Source organism: Pinus tabuliformis, chromosome Q, assembly GCF_031772625.1.
Source record: "Pinus tabuliformis cultivar Carrire ecotype Pingquan chromosome Q, CPIR1, whole genome shotgun sequence".
In the NCBI taxonomy this organism is placed as follows: Eukaryota; Viridiplantae; Streptophyta; class Pinopsida; order Pinales; family Pinaceae; genus Pinus; species Pinus tabuliformis.
This window is the reverse complement of record NC_142296.1, coordinates 929,743,867-929,757,595: the sequence shown is the minus strand read 5'-3', so window position 1 is coordinate 929,757,595 and position 13,729 is coordinate 929,743,867. Positions and strand designations below refer to the sequence as shown.

The window sequence follows — 13,729 nt, the reverse complement described above, 5'->3', positions numbered from 1 at the left end:
AAAGGCACAAATTAGCCCTTTCATTATCAATACCAGGGCAACAACAAAGGAGGCATATATGCTATTAAAGAAAATGAAATTCAAATTGATCTTTACCTGGTCCTCTGATCCCCTGGGGATTATTTCAAAGTTGAGAGTTTAGCAGAAAACAACTCCATATGTACATACATCCAGGCCAGACATAGAGAAGTATGCAAATCAGTAAAAGTGGTAAGAGAATACATTATAGGAACGAGAAGAACAGATTGCTAGTCAAACATCTTCACATACTCTAGTTCCTCAAGAAAAAGAAACCAAAAGACCAAGAGAAAGTTTTTCTCCTACAGACTCAGAAACTCAAGTTATAGGTTTCACAGTTTTCAAAAGGAGAAAGAAGACAAATACTAATCAAGAGTCTTCAAAGGACAAAATCTCACAGGAGAAAACAATAGTGGTGATGTCAGGATTTCCCATTACTTCTTTTCCACGAACTAAAGAAATTACAGATTCTCCTATATCCTTTGTTTCTCATGATTCAACACAACAAAATATTTTTGCTAGATACAAAAAAATTAAAAGGAAGAATGGAGCATTGAAGGCTACGACTTATTGAGAATTTTGGATGCAATCTTCCACTACGCAACACAAACTTCTATCTGCACTTGACACTGAGAAGGGACAATTTCAATTAGCTTTCTTGGAACCCAAAGTTCTAGTCCCTAAGGGTGGAGAGATTACAAAACATCCATATTTTCTTTTGACACCAAGAAAATTCATGCCATTGATAAGATTGACCTGCATAAGAAGGATGGTGAAATGATATATTCCACATTGACAAGTTCAGTAATGGCAACTTCAAAACTGCAACCTTCCTTGAACAATATTCATTCACAATTAAAGATGGAGAGAATGTCATCCTTAGCCAAAGATACTAGAATCAAAGCTCTTGAAGATCTGGTGATCAAATTAGGATATGATCCTAGTAATATCAAAATGGCAGAAGAAATGATAAAAAATAAGAATGTTGGCATTCAAGCATTGAGCGAACAACTTGAGCTTCCTACTATTGAAAATCCACAAGCTAAGGAAGTTGGTCAGCTAGAAAGGGGGAAAGAAAATATGTTCAAATTTAGAAAATGGAAGCTGATATGGAATCACTCCTAAAAGAAAAAGAACAACAAATCAACATTTCAACTTCCATTCCTATAGCCACTACTTCTACAATAGGTACTTCAGTAGCAGGGACATCTACAACAATAACCATCGCAATAGAAACACAGTCTACTGACTCAAGAGAACAACTGTAAAAAACCATGGGATACTTATCTTTGAAGGATCAAGGGATTGGAAAACTTAAAATGAAGCTCTAAAAGATCCAGGAACAAAATGTTAAGTCTGATAATGCATATTTGGTTGAGATTCAAAAGAATTATAAATTAACTCAGCAATTAGAAGTTTATGAAAATGAATCCTTAATTGCACAAACCATTGCTCAGGCCAAAGAGAATATTTAGATAGACATTAATGTATCAGTGACTGAGTTATGGCCCTCATTTGAAATTATTTTTGAGTAGGAAGATTTATTGCAAAGGTCACAAGAAGCAGTAACAGAAATAAAGAAGGACCTAGACCACAAACTTGGAGACGCTACAAGGATAATCAAAGTCCTAAACTCGAAGACAAAGACGAGTTTGAAGAATTCAGAATTAAAGATAGAATTGAAGCTTTCTTAGATGCCAAAAAGGTTTTAACAAAGGGAAATTTAATGCTACAACTCGAGAACAAGTATCAGAATTTGGAGGTTCAAATTAAGAAATTTCACAAGAAATTCAATTCTTTACATTAGAAAGGAATTCCAGCTTTGTAGGATAGAAGTGGCAAATTGATCCCACTTGAAGAGTATCAACAAAGGCTACATGATATAACAATGGGTAAGACCAAATTTTCCAAAATCACAGGAGTTATTACTGGGAAAGCCTTCATTGAAAGTTTAAGTTATGATTTGTTAATTCAATGTGAAATTAGGCATTTGTTTCATACTAAGCTCACTTTTGAAAAATATACTGAAATTGATGGGTCAGATAGGAAATTGTTAAAATTTTCTTTCCCTGATGAAAAGAGATGGGATAAACTATGTGAGCTCATCGAATAGGAACATAATGAAGAATTTCAGGCACATACAATACCATTTCAGCAGTAGACAACAAAATTTCAGGGGCAGTCATCAAAAGAAACGGATTTTCAGCTACAGTCATCAACAACATCCCTCGAAATTAGTTCAGATCCACTATTTTTAGTCTATTGTTGAAATATCCCAAATATTTTGGATGATATTATATTTTGTAATAATTTTTTATTTTAGTTTAGATATGTTAGAAAGTTGAACTCTATAAATATTTTGTATTTCATAGAAGAAAGGGTTTTCTAAAGATTAATAGAAGGATTTTGGATTCATTATGAACAACTTGTGTATCTCTGTGAGTTCTTCTGGTATTCATTTATGTTACCATTTTATATTTTATCTGCACATGTTTAAGGTAACACAGAAGTTTAGGTAAGATTAGATTGAATACCAATCTATCTAAAAGCTCCTGCAAAGTTATTATTATTTAAAGAGATAAATTAATTGAAATTATTTGTCTTAGTTAATTCCTCTAAATCAATAAATTGTTGACTTTTGTCATCTCTTGCACATTTACTATTTGACTATAGAAATTTATTATATGCATATGATATATATAAGAAATTAAACATTCAGTTTGAATACTTAAAGAATTATATATCTTCTTTACTTTTGGTTTTCATATCATTTTAAAGATTAATTCCATGAAGAGTGAAGAATCAACTCTTCTGTTTTCTCAGAAATAATTAAGATTTACATCTGTTAAAAGTTTAAGCATTGGTCATCCATTTAAAATCAAAAACATTATTTAGATGTTTTGGCATAGTCCCTTAGCCTAGGACTATCTACAAAGGACAAGAGTGTAGAGAATAATCTCTACCATCTAGCTAATAATTCTTGATAAATAATTTAAAATTGTGAAAGTTCTCTTCTAAAATAAACACACAAATTAATTTAATTAGACAAATATACTATATGGCAAATAATTTTTGATAAATAAATTAAAATTGTAAAAGTTTTATTCCAAAATAAACATATTAATTAATTTAATTTGATAAATAATATTATATGGAAAATTAATGTGAGATGATTTTTAATTGGAATTTATAATTTTTAAAATACTCCGATAATATCAAAATTATATTTTACTTTATTTTTAAAATTGTATAACTTAAATTAATAAAAAAAATTGCATACCCTCGAAACATTACACAGATTAAAACAAATATTGCAAAAGTCAAATTTAGTTACTTTTAAGACGATTACAATATATTAGCGGGAGGCCGACACAAAAGTAAAATTTAAATTTTTGCACTAGTGTCATCTGAAAAGAATGGATTCCATTAATTAGACCATTGGTGTCATGCAGGGTTGGAATTTGGATTTTTTTTTGCCTGTCATACAATTTTTTTTTTGATGTTTTCATTCTTATGTTACCCATCAAAAAACGTTATGTTTAAAATTTTGCCCTTCAAAAATAATATTCTCATAATAAATTAACTTGTTTACAAATTAAAGCTTGATTAAAAAAATACCCTTCAACAACATAACTATTTTAAAAAATTTCACATATTTATCTTAACTACAAAATGATCATAACACACAAATCATTTATTTATTTTAGAAGATATTACGCTAGGTATGTGGGTTTGACAAAACGTTGTTATCAATCAATATGAGACACTATAACTAAAAACAAAGTTATATAATGCCAAAAAATTAAAAGAGTAAGTTAAAATAATTCATAACATGCAAATTTGTGATTTATTAATGGGTTTCAGGATTTCATTTTGAGAAACACATGTTCAAATTTAATAATGAAGTTGAAGGGAACACTAACATGGGATAACCGTTGCCCACTGGTATTTGAGGGTGAGATTTGTGAGGTGTTGTGGACACCGATTATTAGGTTCAAAGCTCCAAAGCTCCAACGTCCTTCACATTTGTTACAAGGGAGTAGCTCGATCCATGGAGGAAACAACCAGAGGGACCATGTGGTTGAATGAGTTTGACATATTGCTAGTTTGCTAGCTATAAATGCATGGCTAGAGGGAGGCGAATTAGTCCTAAGCCTTCACTGTCAAATGTTTGACATCAGAAAATCTACTTCGTTGAACATTCGTTGTAGCTTAAGCATGTGAGTGTATACAGAAGCAGTGAATACATAAATATAGTTTTTTCCTGAGTTTTTCCCTGATGACAATTCGTCAAAAATTCATTCATTCATGTTGCAGGTATCTTTGTCTTACCATTTTAAGGGATGGAAGATGTGAATGACTTAAATCTCTTCTCCTGGATGTTGATGGGTAAGATGTGAATGCATTGAATCTTTTCTCCTTGATGCCAAAGGGTGAAATGGATGCAATAACAAGTTCATGTAGAACAGGTTAACCTGTGTCTTGGTCTGACAAAATAATGAAATATTTGTTGATTTAACTTGCACAAATTTAGTATTTGACTACTTGGTGAGACACAAACACATAATACTTTTGAAGTATTCTTCCGCCGCAAATCAAGGGCCTTTTTGCACTCCTTGACGGATTAAATTTGTCTTACCATTTTAAGGGATGGAAGATGTGAATGACTTAAATCTCTTCTCCTGGATGTTGATGGGTAAGATGTGAATGCATTGAATCTTTTCTCCTTGATGCCAAAGGGTGAAATGAATGCAGTAACAAGTTCATGTAGAACAGGTTAACCTGTGTCTTGGTCTCACAAAATAATGAAATATTTGTTGATTTAACTTGCACAGATTTAGTATTTGACTACTTGGTGAGACACAAACACATAATACTTTTGAAGTATTCTTCCGCCGCAAATCAAGGGCCTTTTTGCACTCCTTGACGGATTAAATTATGTATTAAAGTCTGGTTGTTTTGCACTGTGCTTAGTGAGTCAACGGTCAACCCCATTTTCACTAAATCCTGGGCAATTTTTACTCTCTTAAAGCCCCTGGCGAGGTCCATTAAGAAATTTATTTGATTTAGCTATTTTTAATGCAATTATAGAACAATTTACAGAAAAAGAATTCAGTAGAACAGGTCTCTGAGAAATGATCTGAATAATCTTATGGAGTAGCTTGAGCTAGTTTCTTTGGATCTATGCAACTGAAGTATATCTTTCGTATATCTATGAAAAGATTAAGTCTTCGCCTAAATGTGGAATGTGCAACATTAGTTTTCTAACTATCAATAAAATGTGTTCTAAAAAATAATGTAACATTGTAATACCCATTGCCCCTAAAAAAAAGGGATGAGATGGCAAGTCTTACTCTATGAGTTGAATCGATGTCCTACTTGTAATGCTATGCAGATTTCGATGATTATAGAGATCGAAGTCTCACTCTATGAGCTCTATGAGATTAATACTTGTCCTACTTGTAATGCTATGCATATTTTTACTATTATAAAGGTTACTAGTTTTTTTTAAAGAGACTTTAACTTACCTCTCTGTGACATGTTGTCCCTTCTACATTAATTAAAATTGATAAATTTGTCCTAATATGACACATATTTTTTCTTCTCAAAAAAAAAAATTCAAAGTCATTGACATGCTTTAAACATCCACCATACATATTTTTTCTTCTCAAAAAAAAAATTCAAAGTCATTGACATGCTTTAAACATCCACCATAATAAATTGTAATGTACGTGGAAATAAACAAAGTGAAACTATACTCTGACCATATATTATTATGTAGAATAAAAAGAGTTTACATACTAGGCAAACTGATGCAGTGATTTTAACATCGTTCCATATGAACTCGATTACTTATGTTTCGTTTAGTTTCAATTTTCCCTAGTGATATTGTTCATATGCGATTTATATTGATTTGAACCCTCTAAGCAGGGAGTTGCAAGTTTGCTAGTTACAACTCATCTCACATCAAGTTATAACTCATCTAAAATCTGTATTATTAATACAAATAAACATACAATATTACAAAATTTAAAGCAAAAATAAATAGGATTTAATAACGTTTTGAGAAAATTACTGCGCGTCAAAAATACGTTTCCCACAGTTCCAAGCACGTTCGAAAAGACGGGTATCCAGAAATTTTAAGCGTCAAATACGGGCAAAATGCCTCATGACAGGCAAAAACCCCGTCAAATTCCATCCCCGGTGTCATGTGAAATGAATCGATTCAATCAAACTCTACCACAAACTTCAGGATATATACAAATTTGGAAGCATTCAAGCCGGTTGTACCTGCCATATTTCTTGCCTTGGGGACAAAGGCACTGACAAATCTCTGACTAAATCAAACCGGAAGAGCAGCTGCATCCCTATATTTAGAAATTTAAGTCAGTTTATTGGGTGAGATCCTTCTTTGGTTTTCTGAAATTTGGCAGCTACACGAAGAATCCCCAATTCTGAATACGACTCTCAGTTTTCAATATGGTTTAATCTCCTTATTTCAGAGCTCTCATGCTCTGTAATGCCATGGCAGAAGTAGAAAGGAATGCCTGATCTGAATTTTTTGGGGGGTTTGTTTGGATTTGCATTGGGTGTTGACTATTTATGCTACTCTGAAAGTGCGTGATATGTTTGGTAGGTGAAGCTACAGGGATGGCGGTTGATTTACCTCCTGCCTTTGGGTGGGTAGTCTTGGCTATTGTGGCATATTCAGTGCTCAATGTCTGGATGGCCATTCAGGTCGGAAAGGTTAGAAAACGGTATGAGTAATTATGTTGCAATTGCTTAGCATTTAGGTTCTCTCTCTTTTGAAGAAATATATAATCTCAGATGTGAATATTTTGAAATATATAATCTCAGATGCGAATATTTTGAAGGATGAAATATTTTTAGATTAGTATGGTTTGAAAAAGATCTATGTATATATTTTACTGTATCAATCCATGTACAAATTTTTGAGATATTGGTGAATCTTTTACAATTTGAGAAATTGGATCATAATTAAAGATTTCTTAGAATTTAAATTTGATAGTTAAAAAAAAATCAGATTTTAAAATATTTTAGAAATTTACCATAAATTAAATATAAAAATATCTTTCAATAAACAACTTATCTAACATTCTTAAAATCTACAATAAATATAAAGATACACTTGTCGCAATTAAACAACTTATCTGGAAGTGTAGAGTGTAGTGATCCTAGCCAATCATTACTCAATTGTAGTCCTAAACAACGAATTGAAGTCGTTCACCTAGTAGATTATTTATTTTTTATGAAAGGAGTCAAAGAATTGGCCCACAATGTGTTCTTTTTCCTTTTTGGTTTGTGCAGATATAATGTCCCTTACCCGAAATTGTACGCCATTGAAAGTGAGAACAAGGATGCAAACATGTTTAACTGTATTCAGCTCTTTTGTTGCCGAATCTGATAAGTTGTTCTCATCCAAGTTGTTTACTCTATATCCCTCTCCTTGTTCCTGAAAAATGTCCTGTCTATTTTTTCTCGTCAGTTTTCTGGACAAAATTAGGGCTGGATAATGTTAATATTAACTGTGTATTTTTATGTTTGACCAATTATTGATTGTTTGGTTACAGCGAGGACATCAGAACTGTCTGGAGAGTATGCCTGTATTCTTTGTGGTCCTCATTTTGGGTGGCTTACAGGTATTGTATTAATTTGTGTTTTTATTTAAGTTGGTTGTATTTTATTTTCTCTGAGGAGACGAGGTTGGATACGTGATTCATCTTCGGAGCAGTAATTGTAGAAGTGGGGTGTAGTTTCCATCCTTCTGTTATGTTACACACCTGCTGCACATGAGACTAGATGTGCAGTATCCATTGTGTACCCTGGAACTGGGAAATTGGCTTGGCTGACCATGGATCCACAAGAACTTCTGTTTCCAAGAAGTTTGTATTCAAGTGAATTGGGGCCAATACTGTGTTTTGAAGGATATTGTTGGTATGTGTTTAGCTTTGAAGAAAATTGATGCTTCTAGAATAGAAGCAAAACAGTTTCTTTCATTTCATAGAGCTCAAAGAATAGAAAGCCATAGCCTATGCCCTGCGCCAGTTGGACTTTCAGTTTTGAACTTATTTAGATGGTAGATTTGGGGAATATTTCAGAATTAGACAGAGTTGGACTTCATTCTTGTCCTTCAATTCTGAAATATTTTAAATTGACCTCACTCGCGTTAGTAGATTCTAAAATATTCCAAAAATAAGCAATTGAGATATTCCAAAGAATAAGCAATTGAGATAAGATTGGGAGATGAACATGAGATCCACCTCCTACATTTAATATCAAAATATTTTCTGAAGGAACATAGATAAGTTATAGAACCATTATTATTACTTTTTGAGTGGTCCCAGGGTGGATGACAGAGTGACGGTTACTTTTTGAGTGGTCCCAGGGTGGATGACAGAGTGGCGGTTAGTCTATGTGATTGACTAATCCAACACCCCCCACAAACCTAAATTGGCGAATTGAACCTGGGCCAAAGTTCTAATACTATGTTGAGATTTTCCCATAGGCATTAGTAAACTTTCAAACCATTATCATTACTTCTTTGAGTGGTCCTATAGTGGATCCCTGAATGGAAATTATCATTACTTTTTTTAATGGTCCTATAGTGGATCCCAGAATGGAAATTAGTTCAAATAACCCTAAACTAAGTGAGTGTGAAAATCCAACACTTTGATTTTAGTTATTATTTACATTTTTGCAAACTTATCACTTTGTCTTGGGATATTTCCAATTGCAGCACCCTATAGCCTCCGCCATTTTCGGTATGTTGTATACTGTTGCACGGTATTTCTACTTCACAGGCTATTCAACCGGAGATCCTAAAAATAGATCGACTTACGGGTATGCATGTGCCCACAGGCTTAACTCAGAGATAAACCAGTATAAAGTTTAGTAGGACTTTATTTGTAGCCTTGAAATAAAATGATGTTTCTGTGCTATTCTGTGTTCAGGAAATATTACGCTGTTGGTATGTTGGGATTGCTGTTCTGCACTCTATCATTGACATGCCATCTTTTGTTAAAAGTCCCCAACTATGAATAGAAGCAGCTTATGTCAAATACCAAGGAAAGGAAACGTGTTCTTGTTAGTTTAATCACTGGAACTGAAGCCTGCTCATTTTCAGGATCTGCAGCTCAGAACTATGCAGAGATCACTCCTAGCTGCACTATAATTTAGCTTTTAGAATGGGGTGATTAAGCTCCAACAATTATTTTATTTTAAACAGATTGGCTAATTTTTAGCTTCTGCCGCTTAGAACTATGCATAGTTCACTGTAACTTTGAAGGTTAAACTGACATTTTTGATAAAGAAAAATAATTATTGTGAAAAATTTTCAAACCATATTTCAGAACAATTTGCCCATCAAGCCTCAGCTCAAATTCACATACATCTGATCGTCAGCATATAGCGTTTACCCTTTCTTTGAGTAATGCTTTCAAAGTGAGTTGAGGTTACTTCTAATGGGGAACTGTTTAGTATTTGCTTCTTATGTATTTGATAATAGAAAAAGAAAATGTATAAACCATTGTGCCACTGTGTTTATAGCGTATCACTGGATTTCGATGGGGAGATTAAATGCTTTATTTTATTTTATATTTAAAAAAATAAATAATTTTGAGATTTTAATTAAATTTTTAATTATTATTATTATTTAAAGTTTTTGAATTTATCAATGGACTGGGTTTAAGAATCATTAAAATGTCTTTTTTAAATTACAGGTTTACATTTAAAAGAGGTTAGAGTAAGTACATTCAATAAATTTTAATAATAAAATTTCTTACCACACAAGAAGATATTTTATACATCAATTTAATGTTTGTTCAATTTGATATTTGGGTTAGATTTAATTTCACCGAGAGGCTCTCTTAGCTAGCATGGTAGAGATAGTTGTAATGTTTAATATTTTGACTAGGTCAAAATAAAACAAATTAAATTAAAATTAATTTCCCTCTTAAAGAGAGATCAAATCTCTTCATTCTAAAAGAAATTTGCACCTCAAGAAATTTGAGCCCTCTTAGTCCTTAGTAGATCCTAAATTAAGATGGATCTACACTAGTTTTAGGGGATAAATACTTTAAATCTATATTGGTATATATCAATATAAAAGAAATTTCATGATTTCTAACCAAATAAAAAAATTATACATGAAATCATTATATTTATAAAAAGTTATATATATATGTGTAACTATGGTAGAATAATAATAATTAAAATACATAAATTAAAATACCATTTATTTTAGATCAATGAAGATGCTATAAATAATAATGAAGATAGATAAGCTCTAACTTCTAATGACATTTATCTTATAATTATGAAAATGTAATAAATATTTTAATAATATCAAATTATTATAAAAAGTTAATAGTAATTATTATTAAAATTATTAATGGTTTATTTAGAATATGAATATTATTAATTATTAAAATTATTGGAAATTTTTAAAATAGGATTATCTAATAAATTAGAGGTTAAATTTAAATTTTAAATGATTATTAATACATAACTATATTTTATTAATATTTAATACAAAAATTCTCTTATGTGATTTCTATCGAAAGATTTTTCTTAATATTTATTCATTAAACTAGTTTATATTATTTTTGAAATTGCAACCATATTTAAAATCTCCTCTTTATATATTTTGCTTTATTTTGATTTAAATATTTAATTTATGCATTTTCAAAATTTATGATAGTTTCTTCATAAGGTTTTCCCATTTCACTCATATGATAAATCAACAAAGTCTACATATATCCACATGCTTACATTTCTTGAATGTTTTATGTATTTTTGAATTAATGAATCCAATTAAAATTAATTATAATAAATAAAAATAAGAACTTGTCATCATATGCTACATTAAGAGGGTTGAAAATGGAAAAAAATCTTCTAAAATGCTCAATTTCAAAATATAGGTTATTATACTCACCATCCTAACCTCATAAGCAATCAAAATTATGGTAATCTTGAAATCATTTTCTTATTTCCTTTTGAGCATATAAATAAAATTATAAAGGAGCATAAGTAATTTTTATAGTTTTTAAGGTTTAATTGACTGATTATAGTCTCAATGGACGATAACAATCACCCTCATCAATATTTTACATATTTTTGAATCAATCTAATTATAATCCAATCAATTTATTTTTTCTTCAAACCCCACTCCTCCTTAGCTGCCGCCATATTCTCCCTCCTTTTTGTCTCTCTCTCTCACAAACTTTATGAATATTTTATGTATTTTTTAATCATTGATCCAAACTACATCCCATTCCAATCCAAGTGAAATGACTTTTCCTCAAATCCTATTCAAAAGGACACACTCTCTTTGAACATTTTTTGTATTTTTGAATCAATGGATTAATTAGAATCTGATTTTCAATCCAACTCAAATAGCTATGCTCCAAATTCCCCTCAAAAGGACTTAATTTTGCGAACAAAGGTTTGTAATGGATTCTTTGCCTACATATGTGTTCTCATTTTCAACACTTGAATTATAAATAAAATTATTGGTATAGATTATGACACTGAATTAATCCAAATTAATTAACAATGTGTTATTGGATAACTACATCAATCATGAGCGATGATAGGCCAAGGATGAGTAATTCTCTCCCCTCCCTCCCCCACCCTCCACACACATATATGGAGAGAGAGAAGGAGAGATGACCTTTGGATTCACCTTCTAACATGTCCAAAGGTTGTTCATGTTCACATATGGCTCTTCATATTTATCCTAATTTAAATATTTACAATTCAGTAATCCCAAGGATTAGGTATCGAACATTCCCCCTATTCCGAAGGTGTTTTTGTTAGCCCAAACATTTCTTTTGAACATTTTGAACTTTTCCTCTTCCAAGTGCTTTGCTGAAAATGTCCACAATTTGATTTCTTATGGAATAATGTACTAGATGAATGGAATTTGCCTCTACATGATGTCAAATCACATAATACTTGATGTTGATGTGCTTTGCTTGATAATAGAATATAGGATTATTGGCCTACTTGATTGTTGAAGTGTTAAAAAAGAAGAAGTGGAGTAGCATTCACCTATTTCTCTTGCACATTCTCTAGTATCTTCCTTAGCCACATAATCACCTTTGTTGCCTTTACAATAGCCACATATTTTTCCTTGTAGTGAAATATCCTAGAATAGACTATCTGTACAATATCTAAGAAATAGCTACTAATCCAAGACTATGAGGTATCTTGAAGTAGACACTCCGTTCTCCTTATCCTCATCAAATTCTGAATCTATATGTCCAACTAATTTTAAGTCCTTTAGATTGTTTGAGCCCAGAGTCTTGAGTTACCTTCTAGTATCTTGGAAATATCTTTGCAACACATTAATGTCCTTCACAATATTTTTGTAGGAACCTAGAAAGCATCCCAACTACAAATGAAATATATGATCTGGTAGTTGATAAGACTCCACATAGGTTATTTATATTTAGTTGCATTGTCAAATTCATTAGCTTGTTTTGACGTTAGCTTTAGATTTTTCTCCATTGGAGTAGATAAAATATTACAATCAATAACTTCGGCTTTATTCAACAACTATTTGATGTGCTTATTTTAGGATATGAACATGTACATTGGATTCTTACTTCTATACACAAGTAGTATCGAAGATGTCTGATGTTTACAATCTCAAAACCTTCTTCAAATATTTCTTATGGATACAATATATTTATTGTTCTCTATTATCTAAATATCATCTTCATAAACTACAAGGTACACAATAGTCTTACCAATTTCTTGACAAGAAAAGTTGCATCATTAAGATTAAAATAGTTGAAATTAATGAGCTTGCATAACTTATGTTCTTGACCCTTCACAAAGGATCCCATTGGTTGAGACATGTAGAAAATCTCTTTAAAATCTCCATTCAAGACTCATTCTCTTCACATCCATGTCATAAATCTTCCACCTATTTTTTTTTTCCAAAGCCAACAATGCATGAATGATAACCCATTTTGTTGTGGAGGAAAAAGTCTCCTCGTAGATTATGTATTCTTTTTGTGCATATACTTTTGCCACAAGCCTTGCCTTATGCTTGTCGTGAGCCAACTGATTTGTGCTTGTTCTTGTAGACCTACCTATAGCCAATCAGTTCGGTTCTTAATGGAGGATCCACTAACTTCCATCTCATTCTTGATGAGAACATAATACTCCTTACACGTAGCTTATTTTCACTAATCATGAGAAATAACTTCCAAAGGAATTTGGTTCAAAGTTATTAATTCAATTAAAATTCATATAAAACATCTATATCATTCATATCAATTTGATTTGAATTACATACATCACCTCCATCATCTTGTCTTGTTGAACTTCTAGTTCTCTTATTTCGAACCTCATCAAGATGAACACTTTCAAGTGTTTATATGAGCCACTTGGGGTGAAAGGAAGAGGGGAATTTTTTTGAAATTTTTCCTAAGTATAGGGGTACTGCATAGGAAGGGATGGATATCGCGAACAGATAACCGTGCAAATGCTCGATAAACTGCACATAGTTGCAACAAATACCAAAGGTTACTATGTAGTAACTGCTTTATTCCTCAACCGATAGGGTATTTATTAGCGATGCATAATAATTAGACATGGGATAAGGTGGCAGATTCAGTGAGGACAACTCATCTAGGTGAGTTGGCAGAAGATTCCCGAAGTTGGATCTGGAAGACCACCT

The 13,729-nt window shown here is 31.7% G+C and overlaps 1 long non-coding RNA gene across 2 annotated transcripts in view; it reads left to right on the top strand.

Annotated features, from left to right (window-relative positions):
* LOC149222502 (uncharacterized) overlaps positions 1–9,386 on the top strand; it is an 83,423-nt gene extending 74,037 nt beyond the window's left edge. The window contains exons 2-5 of one of the 2 annotated variants that reach the window (XR_016249439.1): positions 6,656–6,776; positions 7,611–7,679; positions 8,777–8,880; positions 8,991–9,035. This is a non-coding gene — a long non-coding RNA (uncharacterized LOC149222502). Of the gene's footprint in view, positions 1–6,655; positions 6,777–7,610; positions 7,680–8,776; positions 8,881–8,990 lie in introns of those variants that run through there. The other variant, XR_016249438.1, reaches the window with a different exon arrangement.
* Positions 9,387–13,729: the final 4,343 nt, after the last annotated feature.